Below are 27,916 nucleotides of genomic sequence, written 5' to 3'. Positions count from 1 at the left end.
CAGTTATGGAGAAACAGCACTGGCTCTTTAGCACCTGAAGAGAAGATTCTTCAATCTGTAGCTCCCTAAAGACTCTTTGGATATAATCACTGAGTAGGCTTTTGGACATAAACCTACACAGAATTAAATTCCTATCAGGGAGATCTGGAATATGTCTATGCAGCTCAGCAACTCAAATCCCCCCAAATTTCCATGGTTCCTAAAATAATCAGTTTTGTCCTCAAAAAACTCATCATCACATGTCAAGACCTAATGCCTAATTTCAAACCTATGATCTAGCCCATGCCTTCTCATGCCACTGAGAAGAAAGGCTTGCGCAACAGTGAAGCTGGAATATAAACACATTGTATCTGCTCAGCAAGTCCTCAAGCCTGGTTCTGTTCCACGATGTATCTTTTGCTAATAATGAGGATTATGAGTGCGTATGCTAACAGGGATCGTGCAATACTGAATTTTTATCATCCTATATGTAAGCTCTTCTGACTGAAAAAAGATTATACAATTTTTCATATTATGAAGAAAAGAACACTGTGAAGGTTTTGCTGTTGCTGTAACAATTCTTATCTCAACCCTATAGATAGGCTCAAACAAGAATCTGTGCTTCTTAATGCTGCAGCTACACACTCAAATACACACCATTTGTGAGTGCAGCAGTTGGGGTCAGAACACAGGCTAGAGGACAAGCATGCCCACGCTGCTAATGGCTGAAAGAAATAAATGCAGGTGGGAGAGCAAGTGTAATCACTAGCAAAGACCAAGCTGGATGAGCTGGTGAGTAGGCAGTGTCCTGGAAGCTAGAGAGTGAGTAGGTCTAGGAGGCAACCCTTGGCATGGGAGCAGCTGTGTCTCTACAAGTGAGAGCACAAGGGTGGGCTGCAGGACTGGGGGAGTCCTGTCCAGCTGTGCACATATGTACATGCAGGGGATACATGTTCCAAAATACAGGTTTACATTTAACTCACAGGGTTTAAACATTAATAGCTGGGAGACCTTGATGGAGTGGGCATAGTGGGGATGGTTGGATTACATGATCTTACAGGGCTTTTCCAACCTGCATAATTCTATGAGTTTATGAATCTAAGATAAATTTCACAGAAGTCTATGTTCTGAATAAGCATCAATATCTAAATACACATTTACTTAAAATAAATAAAAATACATTATGGTCTTTTGAGTACAGTACACCAAATGAAAGTATACATATTTCTATTTGTCTAATATTTAGAAGATCTATTACTGTAAGTACTTATTTTATTGGCTGAAATGTAACTACTTTCAAAGGCCATATAACCCAGTCTCTTCTGTAAATCTCATACAAGGTATTAGCACTACACATTCTCAAATTATCATTAAATCCTTAGAGAACAGAGAACAAACCAACTGTGGAAAACTCTTAATAACCTGCAACAGCATTGGGAAACACGCAGTTTTGTACCTATCATCATACACAGGACTTAGACCACTGAAGGAAAAGCCAAAGCACAATCATGGAAATTCAGGTCAAAGTGGTGATAACTTCAGGGTTTTCGCTTCAGCTTTGGATCTCCTAATGACTGTAATCATGATCATGCTGTGTTTCAACCTCTTTGCTAGTCTGAATCACCCACATTCAGTTCAGGCCTAGAGGCCCTTTGATCACACCTACCGGGGTTGTGCCTGGCAAGCCACTTAGAAAAGAGCTTTCAGCTCAGTAGAAACATAAAGCCACTGATATGTCCCCACAGTTCAGTCAGCAGCAGAGTTGTAAGAGCTGTAATTCTTAGGAGCTGTAAACCAAACGATCACTGCACAAAATGAGAGGGGAAACAAAGACTTTATCTGCCCCACTTTGCTTGACAAATTTCACTTCCAGCTCTGTCACAGCAAGTGAAGGACTTTGTCCCCTGAAGAGGGAATTGGGCTACTGAAGCAAAAATGTTGCCTGTTTGCTTATCTTGTGCATGTTTTTAATCAGGTTTGGATTTACCCTTCAGAACTGACCTACATTATTTGAGCCTGTAATTAAACTGAGGAATCTGTTGGTTTGCCTTTAATTGATTCACCTTTTGAATAGGGAATACATAAAAACACTCATTCTTCTGAAACCAAGGAGAAGATAGATGAGCTTTGAACACAATTTAAGCTTATCTAGGATGTTCACGCATTATGTTTTTCACTGAGGAGCTTACACTAATACGTGTGATCAGAGATGTCCACAATGGGCCTTTGTATCAGCCAAGTCACAGCGTGTGCAAATAGATATCAGTGAATGTAATTACGTGACAGCATACATGCATGTAGTTTGTGTGCATATAAAAACTAGGATAACAGCTTTTTAAATGTGGCATCTAGTAACTAAAATTCAAAAATACACCATAAGTGATTCATATGCTAAAGTTTGCTGATCCAATATTGCAACAACGACACTGATTCAAACTGACAATAACTGAAGAAAACTGTGAGCATTTCAAACTAAAAAAAAAGCAGATCAAGGCACCACCTGAACTGAAAACATTATTAAAAAGATGGGTCCTATGCTTAAGATTTTGATTAAACTTATGTTAACAGGATAGTAACACAATAATCTGTTAAGACTAGCTAATTAATGTTGGTAAGTAAAGTAAGTAAATGGATTAGCATCCTTTCTTTCTCATTCACTAGTTCATAGCAATGAAAACTTTTGTTTTCTAGCTTCTGCCTATTTAGAGTGATAGCAACTAACTCAGAACCACACAATATCAGAAATGTTTGTTGCTGTTAGTGTGCATATCTTTCTACTTATCAAAGATTGTTATAAATAGCTTACAGCTATTAGAATTGCAACAGTTAGTTGATAAATTAATAAGGGAGACAAGCAAAATATCAATCATAGCCCTGCTAACATAATTAGCATATATTAAACTGGATCACAGATTACTGCAGCTGCTGCATAAAATGAGCACCTACTTCAGTTGTTCAACACCTTGCATTCTTTTAACCCTAAAACAATACTACACTATACTCAAAAAACACACAAAAAAAAAAAAGACCAGAAGAAAGTAATAGTGACCACTAATTTGTAAATCTCTGCCCAATACTTACATATAACACAATTACAGAATGACAGACTGGCTGAGGTTGGCTGGGAGCTCAACATCCCCACCTTATCTTGGTGGCTCTGTGTTGGACTTTCTCCAGTATGCCCATGCTCTTCTTGCACTGTGGGGTCAGAACTGGACACAGCACTCAAGGTGAGCTCACCAATGCTGAGCAGAGGGGAAGGATCACATCTCTTCTGGCGATACTCTGCCTGATGCAGTCAAGAACACAGTCATCTTAGCAGCAAGGGCACAGCGCATTATATTTTTCTGTCCTTTCTCCTTTCTTAAAATAACTGTGATATTGGAGTATCTGTAATTTCTCTTATTTTGTATAAAGTTGTTTTTAAAGCAAATTGAAAAATGAAGTTTTTCTCAACTAGGAACAAAAAGAGACTTCATGCTTCAGATGTTTATCCTGTCTGAAGGAGTTTTAAGACCTAGAACAAATTTTGACGATACTATAATTCAGATCAACTAAAACAAATAGGTAGAACGCTTGTATTCTGCCCTCAGTTGAGATTTGCCTCCTGCCTCCTGACTTAAGGTAATACAGTTACAGAACAGTGGGAAAGAATTTGTTACTATGATAATGGAATTAGGATATTAGAATTAAAACTGAGGCTTTCAAAATTATAATTCTGCATGCCTAATGTCAGTTTTGTAATATGCTGCCCGTCATCCACTCACAACCAATGGTGTAGAGGCTTTATTTCTATGATACATATTGTAAAAATGGGAAATTCCATCATCAGGTTTTGTTCAGACAACTTGGTGAAAAGACTGAAGTGAAAAATTCTGCATTCAATTCTGCATTAAAAGGTCTCCCCATTCATCCTTGAGGAACAAAGAAAAACCTAAAAAGATACACTCAAGTACTACTTCTTATACACATAGCATCACAGAACAGCTTAGGTTGGAAGGGAATTTAGAGATTATATAGTTCCAACTCCTCTGCCATCGGCAGGGTTGCCAACCACCAGATCAGACTGCTCAGGGTCCCATTCAACCTCTCCTTGAATACTTCCAGGGATGGGGCATCTGCAGCCTCCCTGGGTAACCTGTTCCAGTGATTCACTCGATTTCCTTTCTTTCAGCTTAAAGCTATTTCCCCTTGTCCTATCACTATCAGACCATGTAAAAAGTCACTCTCACACCTATTTCTACGCTCCTTCAATTTCTGGAAGGCTGCAGTGAGTTCTCTCCAGAGCCCCTCTTCTCTCAGTAATATAAGTCCAGCTTCCACAATCTTTTTTCATAGAGAGGTGCTCCAGCCCTTGGACCACCTTTCAGGTCCTCCTCTGGACCTGCTCCACCAGCTCAACATTTTCCTGCACTGGGAGCTCCAGGCCTGGACACAGTACTTCAGATGAAGCCTCATGAGAGCAGAGCAGAGTGGGACAATCACCTCTCCCTCCCTCCTGGCCAGTCCTCTTCGGATGCAGCCCAGGATACTACTCCCTGACTGCAAGCACGCACTAGTCTAGTTCATGCCCAGATTTTCATCAACCAGGAACCCGCTCGGCAGGGCTACTCTCAAGGGAGTTCTTCTACCAGTCTGTTCACATTATCTGAGATTGCCCCAACTCAGGTGCAATACCCTGCTCTTGGCTTGTTGAACCTCACTACATTGACAAAGGCCCACTTTTCAAGCCTGTTTAGGTCTCTATGGACAGCATCCCTTCCTTTTATCATATCATATCAACTGCACCACCTGTTTTGGTATTATTAGCAAACGTGCTGAAGGTACAAATCAATCCCATCATGTATATCATTGATAAAGATGTCGCAGAGCACTGATCCCAAGATGGATCCCTGGAGGACACCACTTATCACCAGCCTCCATCTGGACACCAGAGCTATTGACCACAACCCTCTGGTTGCGACTCTTGATCCAATGAATAGTACAGACTTCAAATCCAAATTTTCCAATTTAGCGATTAGGATATAATGCAGGAAACATGTCAAAGGCCCTGCACAAGTCCAAGTGCCGTTCCTTTATTCACTGATGCCATCACTCCATTGTAGAAGGCCACTAGACTTGTGGCCAGCAAGTCCTTGCTCAGTCATGCTCTGCTTGATTTCTCTGTTTTCCCTTCAACCCCTGCAATTCTGAGGCTCTGTGTAATTATGTGATACTGCACTGTCTGGGTGAGCGAATGCTAGCAAATGCAGATAAGCTATTAACTCCCCAGAACAGGGAAGCAGAACATCCAAAATTCTGTTTGTTCTTTCCACCTATGGAAAAGAACAGAGCTACCAACAGCAGGAGAATCTGCTTTTATAAAACTTGCAGCAATAAAAAGGCTTATTGCTCCTTGTGCTTTAGCACAGAGTTGGACTTGATGATCTCCAGCCCATATGATTCTGTGATTCTGATTTTCGTGATTTTATGATGCTCTTTTACATAAACCAACAGCTAGCATGTCTGTAGAAGACCTTCTGAACAAAAACAAAACATAAAAAAGGTCCATTTTTGATCAAAGAACTATCAAAATAATTCAATTGACACTACATATTACACAAACATAGAGTGATATAATACTGAAGTTCTCTGAGCTGCACATCTGTATGAGTGGATACATGATGCAGTCAGGCAAAACTGTCACATACTCAGAAAGCTAAAACTAAGCATGCATGCAAACTCATGTTGTTAATATGCAAACATAAATGTATATTACAAACGAAACAGTTAAAAATACCTGAAATGCATCATATAACTAATATGCTAAGTATACACTGCCAATAAATTTATACATGGCCATGTTTTTTTAAATTATATCATATCAGTCTACTGCGCAACGTTCCATGCAGATTCTTGAATACATGCCATGTCCCACTGACATTAAAACTGAAACATACTTATTTGTTTATTTGTAAGTCTTCTGGGGCATTGCATATGTTTGTACAGCATTTGGCAACATAAAAGTTCTGGACTGCAATTACAGCTCACGTGTGCTAGAGCACTACAAGTACGGGTACAATGATGAACACACAGACTCATGTTTTTGAAGCTGAGCAGACGTATTTAGATGAACAACTCCCTAAGACTATGGTAAAGGTGGGTAATATACATCCTAGAAGAACTTTATATGACAGAACCCTACTGTTTTCATGGAAACAGAGAAGAAAGCCACTAGCAGCAAAAAATCTAGCTGGAGATTGTCTTTAAATCTCTTTCAGGCAGCTGTAGCCAAAAACACTATGGAGAGACAGAGTTGTGAAAGATAGAGAAATACAAATAGCCTTGTCAGAAATAGAGTTTTTTGTTTAATTGAACAAGGTATTATTCAGACTGAAGGGGAAAAAAAAGCAGAATATTGGAAAGAAATGATTCTATATAGAAAAGAACTATTTAGAAGAGGCTAGAAAGTCTCTTAAGATTAAGAGAAGTCTGGACATGATGGTCTTATTCAGCCTTTCCTCCCTACTAAACTTTTCAGCAGTTTTACAGTTCAAAAATATACAAAGCTTAATATTAAGAATCCAAATTAATGAAGCATTTCCAAAATAGAATGACATCATACAGAAACTTGTTTTCCTATGAGAAAATAAGTCAGAAGAACCTCATCTCTTGTTCCCAGCTCAAATTGCATCTGTTGAGATCTTTGAAGACACTCTAACTGAGCTCAGCTCAGGCACTGATCTCCTCACTCTCAGCAATAACAGAATGGAAGGATACAGCACAAAGCTGCAAAAGGAAGGGTTCAGGCTCGACATCAGGAGATAGTTCTTCACCAGGTGGGTGGCCATTCCTTGCCCATTTACTAAATGACAAGACATTCTTTAACATAACACCAATATATATAAATATATATAAATTCTATATTAAAAAAATTAAGTAAATAAAATTCCTGAGCATATAAACTAATATATATAATTTTAAAACTTAAGTAAATTAGAACAAACTCTTCAATAGCCCATGAGAATTGATGATATTCTAGTTACTGGTTATTCTAATACTGCAGCCAAACGAAGAGAAATGCAGCTAAAATTACTCACTGTAATTATGAAAATTTTTAGCAAAAACAGGCAGGGATTGCATCTTCTTAACAAATCAATGAATGACATACATTTCTTTTTTTCCTTCTTAGTTGTGCATGTTCAGTAGAAGGTGAACTGCAGATCAGAAAAACACTTTGCAAATATTTGACAGCCACTTGATGCAGTAGAGTAATACTGAAGGAACACTTCCAAATGCGTTTAAAAATTTGATGTGTATGCTACCTGTAACTTCACTTTTTTATAATCTAGAATTTCTGATGCTCAGATAAGAGAACTGGTACACTAGGGCGATAGAAGCCTATGCAAAATAACCCCCAACAGGGAATCCAGCAAAGGAGAGGCTTACTACATTTTAGTTCTTTCTTGCTCATTTGGTACTCTTGTCTACAGTAGTAAAATAAAAGACAGATTAGTAAAATACTAAAAATTACAAAGAAAGCCAATATCAGAATATTTTTTGTTGGATATTTTTGGTAAACTCTATTTGAAGAAAAGCATCAGGCTTCTCCACAGATTAATAAAGATCTATTTATCTTCTTCCAAAGGCTACTGTTGACCACAACTCCACGAAAGTTTCAGAAATTTTTGCTAGTGAAATTAATAGTATGACTAACTAGACTCAAACACAAGTACTTGATTATCTATTGATTAACTATAATTTTAAATTAGTAGCATGAACTCACTATGATTTCAACCCATGCCACAACAGGACTCTAATCACTGGACAGAGGTTATGAGCAATAGATTTGTTATGATCGGGCACCCTGTTTTTGGGACAGCAGAGCTTTTACTGTTAAGTGAGCCATCCGGTGCCAGGTGGTCTCAAAGATAGACAATACTTCTGTCCTGCTTTTTTATTTCTCTTAAAGCTGTATCTTTCCAATCCTAGAAACTGAGTCAGTAGGTGAGCTCCTGTAGCTAGATCTTCACGGTGCATTAAGTCTTATCCAGAACTTCTTTTTGCACGAATTTTTAATTTACTCCCTTATTATGGATCTACTGAAACAGAACTGTAAGTTACCAACATTCATAAAGATTATAAAATGCAGCCACACGACCTAAAAAGTTTGTTTTAATTGAAAGCTTAGATTTTTCTGTAACTGTTAGATACTGCATATGGTGTCTTTCAGAGAAGAATCTAATATTATTAGATACCATTTTTCTTTCAGGCTTCTTTTCATGCTTAAGCAGAGATGAAGATTCTTTCTGTAAATCTCTATTTCTCTTTCAAAGTTCTCCAGAGTTAACACTCAATAGTACTCTTATGACATTGCCTGATAAAGGATGCAGTCATAAATCTTAAACTGAACATAAGTCCCCACACCTTATGTGTACTATTTATCAGGGGGCACATAGAGCTGAAATCCAGAGTGTAGAAAATTCTAGGTAAATGAATACAGATGTAGCTAAATTTCTTTATACTTAATCCATATTTTCAGTAGTGTTATTTATTCGAAATCACTGAGGACATCTATAGATAATTTATAACACAGCAGTTTTGCAACCACTTGCTCTTCCCTCTTTCAAGAGTTCATACCCTCTTGTAAATCACAGCATAAACAGTTAAAAGGAGAAACTGCCTTTTAATCATACTGAGCATCTACAAATTACATTTTCACATTCCTTCAGTCATAAAATCTCTGTGTTTTTGTGGATGAAGCAATAATAAAGTATCACAGGAGGGATCATTTCAAAACATAATCAGATATTCCTGCTAAAACATAAAAGGAAGGTCTAACAACTATTAGCAGAAATTGGAGAACACCATAGAATCAGCGTATTGCCATTATCTACTACCTGGAGTTATCAGCTAGATTTGAAAAGTTTCACAGAGAAAGCTCAGAGAGAGTAGTACTCAAAATGGTTGCCTTGATCAGTTCTGTCTTCTGACCTGTTTATTCATGTTTGTTTATTCACTAAATTATTTTGCACCTCTGATTTCATCATCTCTGCTGGATGTTTATAGAATTTGTAGAGCACCAGCTGCTTGGGGGGGAAATTAAATAATTACATTTCTGAATTTTAGTGGAGAAGATATATTTCTTAGACTACTTCATTTAGAAGTGTACGTAGTCTTATTCACAGATATTTCATTATCAATTCAAGAACCTATTACAGCATTATGTGTTTTTGTTTGCTTTTGACTAAGAAAAGCCTTTGAAGTGACGGCCATTGCAATTACTTTGTAAACCAGTTATACTCTTAAAGATCTAATTTTTTTTATTTTATGTGCACATCTGTATATATATATAAATGCATACACATATACAGACATGTATTCACTTACATGTATGTCTGCCCTTTCTATTAGAGTTAATGAACCTATGTATATAGCAAGGTGTGTTTACCACATGAAGGACATAAAACTAAGTTCGAATAAAAGACAACTGTAAAAAAGAATCTCCTTAAAATACAGATTTTAGAATACAAAATCAGACAGTCCTAAAACTATGTTCTATTCACAGGTACCATGGTGATGCCTGCTCTTCTAAACAGCACAATACTGTAGTACAGCAATAACTTCCATACTACATTCCTCCAGATTCTCAAGTTTCCATGGAAATGAGTGGAATCCCAACACAAGGGAAAAATAACAGGCTATCCATCTCACACCATGGTGCTGGATCTCTGAACAGCTGATACATAAGGCAGTTGTCAGAAGAATAAAAATATGCATAATATAATACTACACATAATGCCAGAGCCAAAGAAAACAATTGTGACTGTACCTTAAAGGAGCTCATGTAAACTCCTGCCTTAGAAGATACATAAAACTGAAAAAATCAGGCTTTACATAATTCTGAAGCTGCTCAGGGTACTAATACAGATACTATATGGCGTTGTGAAAATAATAATTAAGCAAGTTACAGCTAATTAAATCAGAACCTAATTTTCCTGTTATTGATTTCCCTACTTATCAAGAAGCTTCTACATTTTAAATTGCAATTTAAGTTATGAGTGGTATTAAAATTCTAATACTAATGTTCAAAGATGCATCGAGTGCAGGCCTTGGTTTAAAGAATGGATAGACTATTCATAAAAAATTCCTCATTCTCCATTAGGAAAAATATAGCAGAGCACGTCATGGAATTACTAAATGTCAATAGAGACTGACAACAGGGCCTAAGCAAGTACCCAACATCCCTACTAAAAGATGACAAACTTTAGTCCAACTGTAGGCAGGCTCATAAGGCCTTGTGAAGTGCAGCTTTCCAGGGGCAGCAGAGCCGTACTGTGAGCCTGTAGGTTTTACAAAGCCAGCCTTCACCCAAATGTAGATTTCTTTCCCATACTGTAGCTCACATGAGGAAGAAAATTTTCAAGAAACCGTTGTTGACAGCATGTCTTAAAGACAAGGTCAGCAAACCAAACATATTATTATGTTATCTCAGTTAAATGACTGTACAAAATAGAGTTACCAAATCACACACTTATTTGAAATAGGCAGGTCAGTATGTCAAGAACATCACACTGAGCTTTGAGCATTGCCTAATCACGCAGTGGTACCTCACCAGTGTTTTACCTGACATTGGATCCATTAATGGTTTGGTCTGGCCAAACTCCTCAGACTTTCTGAACTTCATTTACCTTCATGGCAGATGATAATTGCATCTCACCAAATTCAGAAAATATTAGCAGCTCTGAAATTAGGAGGGAAAGAAGACTGCAACAGGAAGGTCAATAGCTTTTCCCAGTGGAGCTAAATCAGCAGTGAAACAGATTTAAGAAGTCCATTTCTTGATCTAACTCCACGTTTCTATACCTGTGCTGCATTTTGATGATATGAATACTTGCAGCATTAAGGTGTAAACACAGTCATTGAAATTATCCCTAATTTGACAGATTATTTTCATTTTCAAGTAAGCATCACTTAGGTGAATTAGTGTAACTGAAGGAGGAGTGACCTGTGGCACAGGTAAGGAGCAAATAGTACTTCACATTCTTCTTCAAACAAGCTAAGGAAATCAAATGATGATTCTCAGAACAAATTTATGGTCCCCAACAAAGTTGTGTGTTACCACAACCACCTTCCTTTACTCCTCATTTTTATCTTCAATCCCACTTCTACCTTGTACTTTTTATGTGGAGTTTGTCTCTGCTTTGCAGGACATCTACCAACCTCAAGCTAAATAAGTTTTTATCACTGTCATATGGAACAAATTACTTGAAATGAAATAAATGCTGTTCATTCACCCTTATTTCATTATTTTCAAAAATAATGCTTAAATGCATTGAATGAAGTTGTCTTATTATTCCTCCAAAAACTGACTTAATGTTAACAGCCCATGCATACACACAAAATTAGTAAAGTCATCACCAGGAAACAATCACATATAAGAAGTCTCCTTGGAATGCAAACAAGCTTCCCTGTAGATAAAGCAAGTAGCATAAAATCTCATCACCTCAAAGCAGAGATGGAAACAGAAGGAGAGAAGGGAGCTCTATTTCTCTGATGGTAGCAATAGACATCCCTGCTGTCACTATGCTGATCTTCTGTGTCACTGCCATTTGTCCTTAGTTCACTAGCATACCAAATTTATACATCGTAAGATGCAATTGTGCAGTCACAGACCAAGGGTGATGTAGAATATCCCTAGGAGAAAAACCAGTCAGCCGTGCTTACACATTCTTATTGCATTTCCAGCTTTATCTGCAACAGGCTTCTGAAAATTTCTTTCAGTACTGAAAATTCCTTTAAATGCTGAAATCATACTTTCAGTTCTAGCTCTGTTTTGGAGAGAAAAAAAAAAAAAAAAAAAAAAAAAGCTAAACATCCTTTTATTTAATATGTTTCTGTATCTGTCTTCATCAATCATGTTCCCATAATCTCTCTATACTACAATGAATGATGATAATGAAGAACAGCAAATTATATCTACAACAGTAATTACATCAGAATATTTAAACATTGGTGACAGAAGTATTAATTACTGTATGTAACTTTTTTGATATAGTTTTGGAGAATTAACATGAAAAGATCGGTACTTGCTAAGTCAAACTATGCTCAATGAACAGGATTTTGACACATTCCAAAACCCGTTATTTTTAATCGCTGCTTTATGATTTCATAGAGTCACACCTCTTTCTTCTGATTTAGCAAGGGACAGTCACACAGTATTTTTGAGATCCTTTCCTGTGAGTTTCTGAACACGCTAGAAGTCCCTAGCCTGCACATAGGGCAACCAAAGAGAAGAGAAGGCTTGAGGTGGGCAGGGGAGAACAAGCTGTGAGACAGAGAGAAAACATGAGTAACTGTGGGGCTTCTATTTCATGATGAAGGAAACTGTGAAATATGCTATTCTTATTACATGCAAATACATAAGTATTAAAATAGGGGGTTAATCAGAGTTTTTATGTGTTGAAGTAAGAAAATCTGACTGGAATCCAGGCCAGCCTAACATCTAGTTCAGGCTGCAGCTTTCTGACCCATTCTCTGGCCCCTTAGTAATGCAGCTGGTGTCATCTGCTTTGGTTGGTTATCAGCCTAAATTATTTTCTCAATTTTCACTTGTCCCATAGTTCTGGAACAGGCAGGAGGTCAGTGCTGTGATCCCTCATGTCCTCACCATTTACCAACATTCTTCCTGTGCCTGAGCAAAAGATATAAACCAGAAAAAGAGACATAGGTGGTAATGTTTGGCAGAAAAGAACATCGACTGCTGAAGTACTGAGTAGCAGTAAGAGAACTAAGAAGAAAAGCTAGGCACAATCAGTGATGCAAGTGAAGAAGGGGGTTGGCACCAGCAGCCGTAAGTACCCACTCTTGAACTCAGCAAGAAGTTATAAACAGAAGTAATGAAATGTCTCTGAGGCAGGTAGGACCTGGAGTAGCAGACGGGGTAGCTGACAGATAAAGGGAAGTAGGTTCAACTGGGAGGTAAGAATCCAAAGGGAAAGAGCTTGAAACTGAAAAGGACAAAAAAAAAAAAAAAAAAAAAAAAGCCCCTAGTGGAAGGGAATAAGTGTGTGTGTGATGACATCAAGCATATGCCTATGCTTCGCAGTACACTGCCGCAAGAAGTCCCCAGCTCCCTCCTCTGAGATATCACCAGATTAGCTAGCTCTGGCACCAAAGGCAGAACAGTAATAGTAGGCTTTGTAGGATAGTCAGACAACTTAGAGTAATCAAAGCAGGGGATAATTAGCCTTTGTTTAGTCATGCTAACACAGTTATGATTTTTCTGGGTCATGAGCCTCCGCAACATCGCAGCAACATACCATGTAGGCACATGGCAAAAAATCAAGTGTCTGTCCTAATAAAAGCAGCAAATACAAATGGTTGCTTACTCCTCCTATGTAATACAAAGAGTTGTAGAGATCATTCAAGTTCTGTGCAGATGATATCCAAGGTATACTGGAAGAAACAAAAAAGATTTTCATTAGCCTATAAGTGGTATAAAGATTATAGCAAAATTTATTAGTTTTCCTACAGTAAATCCTCTTTGATGAGGAGATGGATGGTGGCTCAGCTATCGTGGCCCTTTCCATATGGAGCATCAGGCACTTTGTGTAACAAACACGGAATAATGGATATGATACAGGTTATTATTATTACTGTTAACTCTCTCTTCCTTTTCTGTCTTAGTAAATAGTTTTTATCTCAATCTATGAGCTCTACATTTTTTTCTGATTGTTTCCCCCATCCCACTGGGAGGAGTGGAAAGATCAAATGACTCTTCAGTGTTCAGCTGTTTGCTGGATTAAACCAAAACATCCAGGCAGAATATCACTCCTCATCACTGTGCAATGGGTATTTTTTTCAAGGTTATTTTTACTTTATTCATAATAATTGGTACTATAATATATTATTCAAATAGTAATTCTATCTTCTAAATGTAGACCTTGGGGCACTTTAAAATATACCTGCACATCATAGTGCCCACTTCACAATAGAGAAATTAATTGTAGGAAGATAGGATGCCTATCCCAAAGTTGCTTTGCGTGCTAGATCTAACACTCTGAACAGAATTAGTAGCATTTACTTTCCAGTGCAGTATCTCTCTATTACGCATCTCTTTTTAAAATGAATCTAATTGTGTAATTACCTCATAACAGGATGTTAGCATTTACTTTCCAGAGATGGACTCATTGCACGTATTGTTTTACCTTAAGAAATTAAGTACCTGCCCCTTGATTCTGCCTTACAGAATAGCAAGGTCTATGTCTTGTACACATCCAGTGCACTGAAGAATGTACGAAATCATGCTATGAAATCACGCTATGAAATCACAGTGGATGAGTTTGCTGTGAGGGTACAAGCTGTAGGCATTTCCACTGTAATTAAATATGACTGAATGCAATTAATGCTAGATTATGAAATAATTTCCATCGAGTTACATGTCATTTCAAAATCAAGATCTCATTGTGCTGTTATTCTACTGAATGCAGGAGAGTAACTACAAAGTGCATTTTGTTTTAATAAAATGCTTACAGCTGAAATTAACGTGTTATGCCAAAAATATGTCTTATTGAACTACAACACAAGATTACCTTCCTCTGGGTGATTGAGTGTGTCTTATTGGATAACAAATAACATGAAATTGAATAAGGGTTGATTTCAGATGAAACTGATTTCACATGAAAGAAAACCAATCAATGAAGAGAGGGTGTGTAGTTACATATACGAAATGTAGGACAGCTGCTAGAACAAGCAATTTGTCCATCTACCATAGTACTACTCTCAGGCTAACATCTGGTATTTCAGAGAAGAGGATTCCCATGCCTCTAACACTCCTAACCATGCAAATATTTTTACTGGCTACACTTGATGATTAACCTGGGTCATACAGCACAGCTTCTAACTCCTACAATTTTTAATTTCATCTATGTACCTACTAATGAAACAACTATCCAGACAAGAACATTTTCTATCTGAACTCTTTATCTTCATAGTTGCAACAATGAAATAATGGGTTCAAGCTGCAGGTGCATTTCTTCTCTCATGTAACTTCTTGTCTAAATTCTGTAGCATACAATTTCATCTAAAATAACAGTTAAATAGTTTTACCACAATTAATCAATTTCAAAAGATAAAAAAAAATATTTAACAGAATGCCTACATCACCTCCTGTACACACAACATGAATTACAATCATATGATACCGCTGACATTTTACGTTATAAGCTTTTCTTGCAAATACAGCATGTCTAGGCACTTTTACAGGCCATTCTTTTATTGTCTTAAAAAGAAGAAAGGTGTCAATCCAGACACAGACTTTCTTTCTTTCAAGGCATTGGTCAGCAGATGGTAGGAAAAGCAATTCAGATCCTCGAAAGGACCTGATGTTCTTGTTTTCTCTCTATTTTAGGATGCAAGCCCTGTTATCACTGAACAGAATGACACTTGCAGCAGGTACAGCTGACACATGGAAATATGTTGGATCAGCCTTACTAATAGGATCCATGCATTTGCTAAAGAAATCAAACAAATATGGACCATTTGGACAGGCAGGTTCAGAACCTTACTCACAGTCAATTTTCTGTGTGAACATTTGCAAGGAAAGATACCAGATGGCTTAGGCATGCATTACACTGACATGTACATAAATGTGCATGGGTATACAGGAAAAAGGATGAGCTATGACTAAATTAGGGCACTAGATTACACATGTACTGGACAGGGCAGTGACAGGGAAGAGGAACCCTGTAAGACAAGGAGAAAGGATGCTAATGCTGAGAGAAGCAGATACTATATGCTATCTTTTCTTCCAGTAATCCATCCTCCCCACACAGATCTACTGTGTTGAGGATTTATGTGAGAAGCTCTTTAAAGCTATGAAAATTATGTACAAAAAGCCTCCAAACACTGACAGGTAAACTGGCTTCATTGATCACAGGTGCTGATATTAAAATTTCTGGTGGGAGTTTCATAACTGATGTACTGCTTCACTGGGTTTCACTTTGCCTGCCCAGCCAAAGTAAAAGTGCTATAGCAGCAGTGACCAGCACAGAAGGCTGCTTAGAAAGAAAACTGACAGCCTCAAAATTGAGAAATGAGCAGCACCCATGCATGGATGTATTGGTAGGAAGGAAATACAGAGAGAAGAAAAGAGCACTTACTGATAGAACAAAATGTAAAAAGTCATCCTAAAATATGACATTACGCCAACAGACAGAGCCAACTTCTCCTCCCACAAGAGTCCTAAGGTCTCTGAATCCATTCGAAGTCTTAACAGAGTCCTTAAAATGAAGACTTATTTATTTATTCTGAAGAAAGCTAATAGTTTGTTTTGTTTTGTTTTGTTTTTTAACAAAGAACAATCTACTGAGAAAGGGCAGAATACATACTTAAGAGCACAACTTTTTAGTATTAAGTATCATCTACACAAGAAAATTGTTAAGGATAGGTGTTCTGTGCATCAAAGGGATTTTAGTTCTTTATTGCTGCTTGACCTAATCCAGTTTCAAAGGAGACTAATCTACATCCTAAAAAAAAAAAAAAAAAAAAAAAAAAAAAAAGAGTAGCTGCAAGACTGGAGGTGGAGCTTCACATTTGCCTAGCTGACTTTGCAACGCATAGAGAAAAGTGTCCAGACTGACTTAGTTATTGGAAGGTACTTAAGGTAAAATCACGACACTTTTATATTTTATTTTCTGTTCTCACTTCATTAGCTTAACATTATACTTCTCTGTTAGTTCTGTATGGAAACCAATTTGTTTTGTCTCGAGTTCACTGCTGTGTCTCTCTTGAAACATTTGAAGCAACTCTTGTTGCTTTTGAATAATGGCCTGTAATATTAGTTTGGCTAACCATTGGTAAGTCTCTGCTAACATCAACCACATTTGCTACGACTTCAACTACCTCAAGGGACTTCTAAATCCCTTCCTAGAAGCATGACTGTAAGCAAGCATTCTAAGAGTTTCAGAATTACAGTGTAAATAAACTTGACCCAGTCTAACTTCTCAAATATATTATTACCTTTCTTGTGTGCTGGTTATCAGCGAACATGTGTATGATTTTGGCCTGCCACTCTCCCAGAACACAAGAGATATGAGTTCTGCATGACTTCACCTCAGTGAATCTCTTTCCTTTACTAGCCAGTCTTTAAGAGCAATACATGTGACCAATGTAAGAAACTTTTCTTCTGTTATTTGAGGTGAATCTCCAAACATTTTTGCTTTGAGGTGAGTGAAATAGACAAAATGAGACTTCTTAAGCCTCATTTCCTTATGAAACCAGTTTAAAATATTAAATACTGGAAAAGAATTTAAACAGAGACAGGAAAGAGGGCATGTTTAACATTACATCCTACTTAAACTGTGTGACATGCCAGCCACTTTGAATTTCTGTCCTTCCCTCCACCCTTTTTCCTTTTTTTTTTTCCCCCCCCAATGGTCCCATTTTATAGGACTTGAGTGAACTGAAATCAAAGCATTACCATTTCCATGTAACAGTCTCAATAAAGGCTCAAGCTTAGCATACACATTTTTGTCTTCCTTTTATGTAATTTTTGATCCAGTCCTAAAATTCTAAGAACACATGGATGTCTACCACACAATTTACAAGGATAACGTATTACCAACCACCATCTATTTTATTCCACACCATATGACCTCACTGGAAAGACTTGCTAACTTGAATGAGCTTTGGGTTTATCTCCCAAAGGGGAGAATCAGAGCAGTACAGAACAATCGGAACTAATTGGCACAGTGCTTCTGCTTCCTTAACAGAACAATGTGACCTACAGAACATAAAGATTCAGGAGGTGAGAGTTCTAACTTTATTTTCACAGATAGATTACTAGTCTGCAATTTCCCAGATAGGTCACTAATGATCTCAACTATATAACAGTGGCAACTTTTTCTGTTAAGTACTTCAAAATATTAATAAAGAACTTTATTTGAAAGGTCAATTTGCGTTGCTTTTGTTTAGTAAAGGAAGAGATGTCACCAGAAATTCTTTCCATGAGAAAGTGAACACAAAGGCATGTCGAAATGAGCACATGAAGTGTTACCACAGTACGCTCAGTACACTGTTTATTTTGGAACTTTTTACCCCTATTGTGAATCAATTAGAGAGTTTATCTACTTTAAAAGAAAAAATCCTGCAGTAAACTCCACATGTACTTTTTCCAGATCACTTTATTTGCTTTTCTCTGTGGATGACAGGTGCTTACTCTACAGTTAAAAAAAAAGACATGAAAATGCTTATCATGCTTATTTTTCAGGCATCTTATCCTCTGTCAAAAATTTCTACTGATACCCACAGAAGTAAACCACAAATTAACTCAAAAAATATTGTTAGTTTTTAAAATTGTAGCTACCAGAGCTAGTTGTCATGCATAAGGTACGTGGTTAAATCCCCAGCAGAGAGAATTTGGAGTGCCTAGACTCTAACAGCAAGCCTTCCACTTATGCTTACACTTCTGATAACTTGTTAAAAGGTACTAGACTCAGACTTAAGGAAATACGTCTTTTTATAGTATGGAAGAGATAAGATCCATAGGTAAAGAAGTCATATTTTCACAAGCCAAACAACACTGCAAACAAAGGCAGCAGTATTATTAAAAATTTATAAATGACAGAAAAATTGTAAAAAAAAAAAAAAAAAAAAAAAAAAGAAAAATTGTTGTATGAGGGAAGTCCAGTCACTATCTGACAGCAGAGCACATGACTTGCCAAGGAGAGGGTTTAGAATAGAATTAATTCTATTCTTTCTTCTTGCTGTCTCTTTTTTCTCCCATTTGGATTATCGGTTTTCAAGTGCATTGATTGTCCCCTTGTACTTGTCCTCTGCAGAAGGTATAAATAAGGCTATCCAAAAGACCATTAATTAATGCTTTATGTTTCATACAATGACCTACCTTGTTTCTAACGCCCACCTAAGAACATTTTTGAAATTAGAGAAAGGAAGAAGTCAAATCAGTACCTACACATAAATTAGATCTGTACTCAAATTTTCTTGGCTTTTTTTTTTTTTTTTTAATTTTTTTTTTTTTTATTATTTGACAGGGGGAATAGCTGATTCACCAGAAGGCTACGCTGCCACTCAGAGAGACCTGGAAAGGCCAGAGAAATAGGCTGATGGGAACCTCTTTAAAGTTCAACAAGGACAAGTGCACAGTTATGCACCAGAGGAGGAATAAAACCAAGCATGACTAGGATTAATTCACTGAAATGTAAGACACAGAAACTACTTCTATCAGACCCCCATTGAATTTGACTGACATATAGACTACATTGAGAACTATGGTAGTGAGGTTAGAATATCACAACATTTGCATGAGGTGGGTCCCACAAATGCTCACAAAGAAATAGAAAGAACACCATATGTAAGTTTGTCAGGACATACTGAAGTTGGTTCAGGTTCAAGGTTGCGACAGTTCCTTGGATCACATCATTACCAGTGATGAGATGTGGTGTCACCACTATGAGCTGGAGTCAAAACGGCAGTGCACAGAGTAGTGACGTGAATTTTCCTTATCAAATAAAAAGTTCAAGATGCAGCCCTCATCGAGTCAAGTGACGTTCAGTGTCTTTTGGGATAGGAAAGGAGTGATCCTTGTAGATTTCCTGGAAACCAGACAAATCATCAACTCTGACCGCTGCATCATGACGCTAAGTTGAAAGCACAAACTTTCAGAGTCAAGTGAGAGAAGATAACATTTCTCTTTCAACACAGTAACATCTGGCTTCTGACCACTTTGAAGACAATGAAGCACACTTTCAACCTTGGCGGGATTGTCCCCCAACACCCACCATACAGTCTGGATTTGGCACATTCTGACTTTCATCTATTCAAGCTGATGAAAGATGGACTGCATGGACAACACTTTCCTAGCAACAATGCCATGAAAACAGCTGTGGAAGAAGCTGGTAAACTACACTGGTGTAGATTTTTATGAGCTCAACATTCATGAAAATGCTGACTATGTTGGAGAACAGTGTTTTGTAACTGAAAGTTTGCTCTAACAAATAGTGTTATTTTGCTCTTTGTATCAGTTGTAGTTTCCCTGAAAATAAACAAGGGGCATCACTTTCAGAGCAAACTACATACACGGATGCTGTGGTAGTTTGACTCGATACTCAGTTTGATCTAGAAATCCTTTTGGAAAGAAGATCTACCTTAAGAAATTTAACAACATTCAAATGTCTCCTCAAGCAACTACTAAAAAACTAATACATTATGTTAGTATGACTTTTAAGCAACAGGTACACTATGGAGGTGTCTTCAAATTGCAACATTAAAAGATTCTTATGGACTACAGAATTATACAATTATTAAGATGTATTTGCTCAAAGGAAAATATTTTCTCCAGATTGGCTTTTATGTTTCCAATTTAAGTTCATCTTCACCAAAATTCCCCCACAAAACATAATTTATCATAAAAATGAATTATCTGTCCAGGTCTCTCTCTCTTATTAGAAGTATTCTAAGTTCTTAATAGTTGTCAGAAAGGTAAGTTTGGGATGGCTTGAACAAATGTCATGTCCCAGTGAATGTTATCCTAACTGGCCTGCCACAGTTGTACTGTGGCTCTCCTGTGAGCCTCGCTATGGAAAGAGGTCAGGTTAGTGAGACATACTCAGGTATCAATTGCATCAATTTCATCTAGTTTACTTAGCCATAATAAAAAGGCAAGCACTATTTCTTGCTGCCAAGTTCATCTGTCTTGCTGAGGTGTATAATTAAGGTCTGCCATTTCTGACTATGAACCAAGGACAGATGCTGTTCCCTCCATGCACTTTGTAAATACCCAGCAGAGCTGTAAAGTGTCCAATCCGAAGCACAGCCGGGTGCACGCTTTCTCCACCCTACCCCACTGAGGAAAGGTTTGCATCAGTCTCGTTACTGCCAGGTCTAAGATAAGAATAACATCACATAATGAGTATAAGCAGTGATTATTGTATACTCTGAACAAAGGGAGCACAAAATGGAAGGCTCGTTATGCTACATGATGCAGACAGTTTTCAGTATGGTTTTGAAACTGCCCTACTGTGAATGGATCCCATAGAAACACATGTTCACTATAAGTACTTCACAAGCTCAAAAGCAATCAAGTATTTCCAGTGGTGTGCGTGAAACCACATACAGTACCATAAAACCTCTTCCAGCCAAATGTGAGTACAAAATAGCAGATGAGCCAGTAAAGCAAGACTTCAGCTTGATCTGTTGTCTTCAGAATAAGAAATTGTTTATCTACTTTCAAGCTTCTTTAAACTTCCATTTCCAGACCTACAGAAAAGATGCAATTCCTCTTTCTTAGCATTTACCATATTATTCTAACCAGTACTTCAGACACATTTAAGAAAAAATCCAGTATTTATTATGACAAAATGCATCTAGATTATGTATTTCTAATCACCAGCAGTGAGCCCAGCTACAATCACAGAATCAAAGAACAGTTTGGGTTGGAAAGGACCTTAAAGATCACCCAATTCCAACCAGCCAACAATGGGTAGGGAACATCTCCCACAAGACCAGAATGACAAAGCCCCATCCAACCTGATCTCAAACACAGGGATGGAACATCCCTGAGAAACCTGTCCCAGTGCCTGAGCACTTCTTTTCCTCTCAAAGCAAAGTATTTCTTCCAACTACCTAATCTAAAATCTACCCTCTAAGTATAAACCCACTGCACCTTGTCCTGTCACTCTCTGATAAAGGACTGCTACTACTTGAATACTTGACATACATTCTTCTGCAAATATTAATCTCACACAGGCATTTTTTTATTTTTATAGTCTTTCACAAGTCTCATCAGATTAACAGCTGTGTCTTCCCTGCTCTGTTAGACCTGCTAAGTAGATTCAATCTTACTGTATTCAATTACATGTTTTATTTTCTGTGTTTACATTTGAAAACACCACCTCATCTTTGAGGTGAAGGGAATTTTATGTGCTCAAGAAAATACTCATGACAGAATTATATATAAGCTTCAGTGCTTGAATCTCTCCTTGCCTCAGAAGTGGAAACCCAATTTACATTTGTCACTTTTTTTTGGCGTATTTCATTTCTATATGCAGTGATAGATAAGCATTTATATGTTTACATAATTTATTATTTTCTCATTCATATGTATTTTAACACAGCCTATGAAAACAGTATTTACCTGAACAGATTCTTAAAGATCTATACATCTTGCATACACAAATAAGGTAGAAAAAACATGAATCTGCACCATGAGATACAGTACCTAATGCAGCCAGAAGCCACTGTCAAAATAACTCCCATGTTAAAACAAACTCTTATAAAGAGTGTAGCCAAAGCCTCCCAGTTTCAGAATTTGTTTCTTAAAGTAGAGACTTTTGTGTTCTAAGATAGAACCTCCTGTATTCCACAAGAGTACCTCTTGTTACTTAAACTAAACTAAGTATAAATAGATTTTGTCTAGTCTTTTCTCATGGAAAACTTCTGTTTGTTTGCTTTTAAGTTTCAGTTACTAATTTCTCAATTTCATTCAACAGCTCTGTCAGTCTTCTGTCTCAGTTTGGAAAGAATTTACTTCAATTTGAATAACCTTCTGAATCTTGAAACTGGATAGGAATTAGTTCCTTTTTACCATTACCGTGACACTGGGAACTGATACACTACAGTGTACAAGCTACCCTGGCTTCCTCTCCCACCATTACAACAAAACTAATTTAGGACTCGTCTATGCTACAGGTACTCTTCAATCTCCATTTTTTCCTAAATCCAGTACAACATAAGGCTATTCTCTCACTTCTTTCAGCAAGCCTATTTCACAGGCAAGTATAATACATCATGCAGACACGTGCTCTACTTGTTTGTTTGTTTGTTTGTTTGTTTTTCTTTCTTTCTTATTTCCTCTATGAGCTAGACCTATTTAATAGAAGTCTTCAGGTATATTTTACCTATTCTGGTTCTGTCTTGTGACACTTCCTAGATTCAGCAGAAGTCTATGTTATTTTCTCATTACTTCTCTAATTCACTTGTATTTACAATTTAATGGATAGATGGATGCCTGTTTTTTAAAAAAATTGCATGCTCTATAGGTGTTTTTGACATGTGCTCTCCAACAATGTTTTCTTCAATAACTAGACTATGCAATCAGCTGAAATCTCATTAAAATGACATAACTTGGAATGACGCTCCACTTTGAATCAAATATGAGAATTTTCTGTGTAAGATTTTTGTGACGTCTCTATGTTTATATGGGTTTTCTTTCACATAACCTTCTGGACCGTACTACGAGATACTGGATTTACGTTTGTCTGAACCCGTTCAGAGAGAACTATGACAACTACTTTTACATTGTTTTAAATTCAGATATTAGGGTCGTTTTTGTCATCTCTATATCATATTCAATATCAACTGATCCTTTCCTACGAAGTTTATTCTGTCACCTGATCTTTTCAGGCAAATTCTTTACTCTTCTAACCAGTGATTATAAATTTATCTGCTTTGCTAGTCTTAAATTCCTTCTCACCAACATCAGAATTTGGTATGTTTTCTTTCAGTACATAACAACACAACTAATGTACTAGGAAGTACAGAATGCACCCTAACTTTCAAAAGAAATCACAACATATCTCATAAGATACACTCCATAAGGAGTAAGGGTTTCTAGGACAGCTTGTCAGATAGAAGCAGCACCTTAAGGAGCCACAGATGATAAAATCAGCAGGAGACTCTCGTGGTGACTTTATGACCTCAATCAATATTTCAAAGGAAGAAACATAGAAAAGCATCAAAAACAAACCACTGTGATCTTCATAACATTTCACAATGCTTTAGATATCAAAATTATTTACTTTAAGTTCAGTAAATCAAAACCCACTCATGATTTTTATTTGTTTAGACCAACTGCTTTGGGGCATCAAGGCACTGTGGAAGATACAGTCTAACTAAAAATCACTGTTCCTTGGAATAAAATGAAGTTGTATTTTCAACAATCATTTATTTTGTGGCAATATTCAATAACTTTACTGCGTAATTGAGGATTAACTATATGCTCTGACAAAACTCTGACAAAACAAAAAAATTATATTCACTTAGTAATGGTTGAAATCTCAGCCTCTGATAATATAATATGGCAGCACTGACAAAAATGGAAGCAAAAAATTCCTAAATTTAATCCCTCGTAGGATACACTGTGCTAAGAACCAACAACAGCTATTCTCATGACTACTTGTACATCCATATGGTTCACTGAGTCCTGTGACTGTCTGCCATCTTAGAGATTCTAGGGCTCCAGTCTGCAGACTCCCAAAATTTACCTTTAATATGACTGTAAAGAAGAAATGCTCATGAGCTAAGCCAAATTAAGTACATCTGCCAAAACTTGAAAAAAAGTACTGAGGGTTAAAACCAGTAAACTAAATTGATCTGCAAAGGCATATATTTCTGTTTTCATGTCTTGTACCAATTACAAGACAACAGCCCTTATTCAGCAGCTATTAGTCTCATTGATTTCAGTGGAATTTACGCATGCAAAGCCATTCCTGTGGTGGACCACAAGACCTTTGCTGTTGAATATCTGCTATTCAGATGTGCATGAATATCTACTGCTGCAAGGTAGCTTAATCTGCTCACCGCCTTCCCCACTGCTTGTAATCTCAAACAATTATAGGTCAAGACTTGAATAATTTTAAAAGGAGATGTGTATAACCAAGATTCATCATCTTAGCCTGATCTTCCAAACGTTTAATATCCTCAACTATGCATACAACTGAGGTATAAGAATCTGAACAGCAAGTCATAGGTTTTTCCACATATAAATCAGTTTCTTGTAACAACTTTGGAGGATTAAGGAGAAACAAATTATTTGTCATTATTTTATAGCTACTTGCATCTATATGTACTTGTATGTACTGTCCTAAATTTATGTGCTTCAAGAGCATTTTAGCTTAGTCTGCTTGCATTAACAGATACACACTTTGTCACAGATGCTTAATGTGCCTTTTAAATAAAGAAGTGGTCAGACAATACGCATGCAAGGAAAAAATACTCTAGTTTACTATTTTATTTACTTTTTCCACATGAATGTTACTTCCCTAACAAACAGTGCCATTTTTCAGTGAGTCTACTATCCACTCAGTCCAGGTACAGTGGTAAAGTTTCATAAAACAGCAGAGTTTTTTGAAGCTGTTTTTGAACAGATAATTTGTGTATCTTCAAAATAAATAAATAAATAAATAAAAATCAGCGAGTAAAAGTAACTAGACATTTATATCTTATTACTAAGTATATAAAACTGTTCTACTCAGTGAAAGCAATTCATTTCAGATAACTAATTGGCATTATAAATAATAACAGTGTTCCATCTGGGGATGAAGTAGTTAACACCATCATAACAAGACCTAAAGAGATGACACAGCACAGCAAAGGTAAAGGCTGGCAGGCTACACCTTTGAATTCTCTTAAGGACTCTGTAGTAATGGCATCATTCCAGAGTTTAATCTGGGTATATTCTGAAAGCCTAATAATCTTCTTCAGGGAATTAACCCTTGACCACGTTCTAGTGCTTCTGCTCCGCTTTCTGTGTCTGATGCTTTTATTTTCTTTGAGAGACATGTGGCTTGTTTAACGGGCTAGGATAGTATGCCTTAGGAATCCTACACTGCCTTATTTGAGGTTTCTGTACTTATTTCACATGTGCCATTGTCCTTATTATCATCACTAATAAAACTTCAGCCTGCATTCTGGCTGTTTGTAACATTTATATAAGAGTTGTGTTTCTTACATACTAACTTAAATACTGCCAAACATAAACACTAAAAAACCCACAAGACTGTATACCAATAGCTTTGAAAAAATATGTAAATTGTATTCTAAAACAAATTCTGTGCAATTTTTTTTGTCTGAGGACTACTTTATTAAACATATTCCATTATAAATACTTGCTTATAAATAAATTGCAGAAGCTTTCAATGCTTGTCAGCACCCAACAAAGAATAAGATATGCAGAAATATTCCACACTTATTTACGAAATGATTTTTTAATTAATGTTTAGTGAAGGAAGCTAGGAATCAAAATACCTTATCTGTACTTTTATTAATATACTAATGCAAGCTATTTAAGGTTATGTTTTCCTTGCGATAGTAAGATGCTGTTATGGTTTACTTGCTTCATAGGAGTTTCTCTTCATAATGTTTTAAGTAGCAATGTGCCATGGTGACACACAGAATAGAACAGAAGGCTGACTGCCCTTTTACATTCTTAGGTGCCACTGTGGAAATAGATTCCTTTGTTCTCACTATCTACAGCAACAAACATACGCATTGTTATACAGCCAAGAAGCTAAATTTGTACTAGAAACCTCAATTTAAGCAACAATACAGGTTACACTCCAAGTTACCTTAAATCGCAAGAAAGCATGCAAGTGAACTTTCATGTGGAAATAAAGTACACCTGCATATATTTCATTCCAGGATTTTTCTTCCTTTATTATGAAAACCAAATGAAACAAAACAACAGCCACAAATTCTAATGCATCAAAGATCAACTTTAAAAACAAGGTTAACTGCAGTATCTTATAGTACGGATCAACAGAAAACCGCTTAGAAAGCCCCAGTACAGAAAGTGTATCATGTAATATTTTTAAAGCATTATAAGGAATAAAGGGACGTGTCTTTCTTTAGCATCATGATCTATATGCAAAACTGAGCTGGCACAAGACACCTGACCATCTTAGCACAAAGAAAGAAGGAACGTATCTGCTTCTTTACAACTTAAGCTTCCCTTCTCAACTCCACTCAGCTGGAACCATTGTGTGAAGGCAGACTAGACAGTTACCATACTTTCTGTACTAGTATTTGGGTGATGCTTCATCCTTCATTGTATGAGGGATTAAAAAAAAAAAAAAAAAAAAAAAGCATTGCAATATTCCAATTACAAGAATGTTTCCCATTTCTAGCTCATATCTGTAGGAGGGACCTTCTTCAACACCATGTACATTGTTTCCCAGATGGAAATTCCCCATCTGCAGTGATGTTGCAGTCATTTTCAGGACACACAGGAATGAGACAACACCAGATATGGCACTTGTCTTTTCCACATCCAAAGCCCTGAACCTATTTACAGAGCCTTCTCCACCTCTCCTCTTACCTAGCTGTGGCCAAGGCAGAGGCCTCACTATAGTCTAAGCAGGAAAAGACTGAGCAATTAGTAGACCACAATCAGTAGTGCTATATCTAACAACATGGTATATCATTATATGTGCACTTTGTACTTTAAATGAGTTGTTAACTTCAGAACATGAAAGATCATCTTCCTGGCCCTACACCAAACTTGGCAGTAGCAATGAAGACAGCATACCTACTTCTGTATCCCATCACTGTAGAGATGAAAATTGTATTAATCCCTGGAAGTTGCCTGTTAAAAAACAGTTTGAGTATGGAAAACCCACAATCAAACTCATCGGGACAGTGCACTAGCTAGCTGAAACCTGGTGGCTGTGTTAGGAGAACACCATGGTATTCAGGTACCAGATACTATCCCTTACTATTGGCTACAAGAGAAAGATCATTCTACCATACTCTATGCTCTCAATGATCATCATGTGATATCTCACACGTAACACTGGTCACACAACTGCTTAAAGCCCTGGCACCCACGAGCAGCTGAGAAGTTACTCTGCCTTCACAGCCACAGTAGCTCTACTCTGATGACTCTGCTGTCTGCATCTGCTCAAAGATCTGAATTATTTCTGACTGACAAGACTTCACATCTAATCTTCAGCACTCCACAAAAGAAAGACTCAACGTACGATGGACATTGTTTCAGAAAAGAAAACCATATAAACCCGAACTCTAAGTACTTCGGGGAAATTATTCCCATCCATACCCACTACCACAATTCTGAACTTACCTTCTTCAAAGCTGACATGCTGTCATTCTCAACTCATCTTTCTCATTATTTCTTTTAAAACTTTCTTCCTCTTCTCCTAAC

General features: G+C 37.0%; 1 protein-coding gene across 18 annotated transcripts in view; it reads right to left on the bottom strand.

Annotated features, from left to right (window-relative positions):
* The window catches only part of MYT1L (myelin transcription factor 1 like), a 296,204-nt gene that overhangs the window by 134,682 nt on the left and 133,606 nt on the right, over positions 1–27,916 (bottom strand). The gene's annotated exons all lie outside the window — the stretch shown is intronic.

The sequence above is a fragment of the Tympanuchus pallidicinctus genome, unplaced genomic scaffold, assembly GCF_026119805.1.
Source record: "Tympanuchus pallidicinctus isolate F22 unplaced genomic scaffold, pur_lepc_1.0 scaffold1, whole genome shotgun sequence".
In the NCBI taxonomy this organism is placed as follows: Eukaryota; Metazoa; Chordata; class Aves; order Galliformes; family Phasianidae; genus Tympanuchus; species Tympanuchus pallidicinctus.
This window is presented reverse-complemented; position numbering and strand designations above follow the sequence as displayed.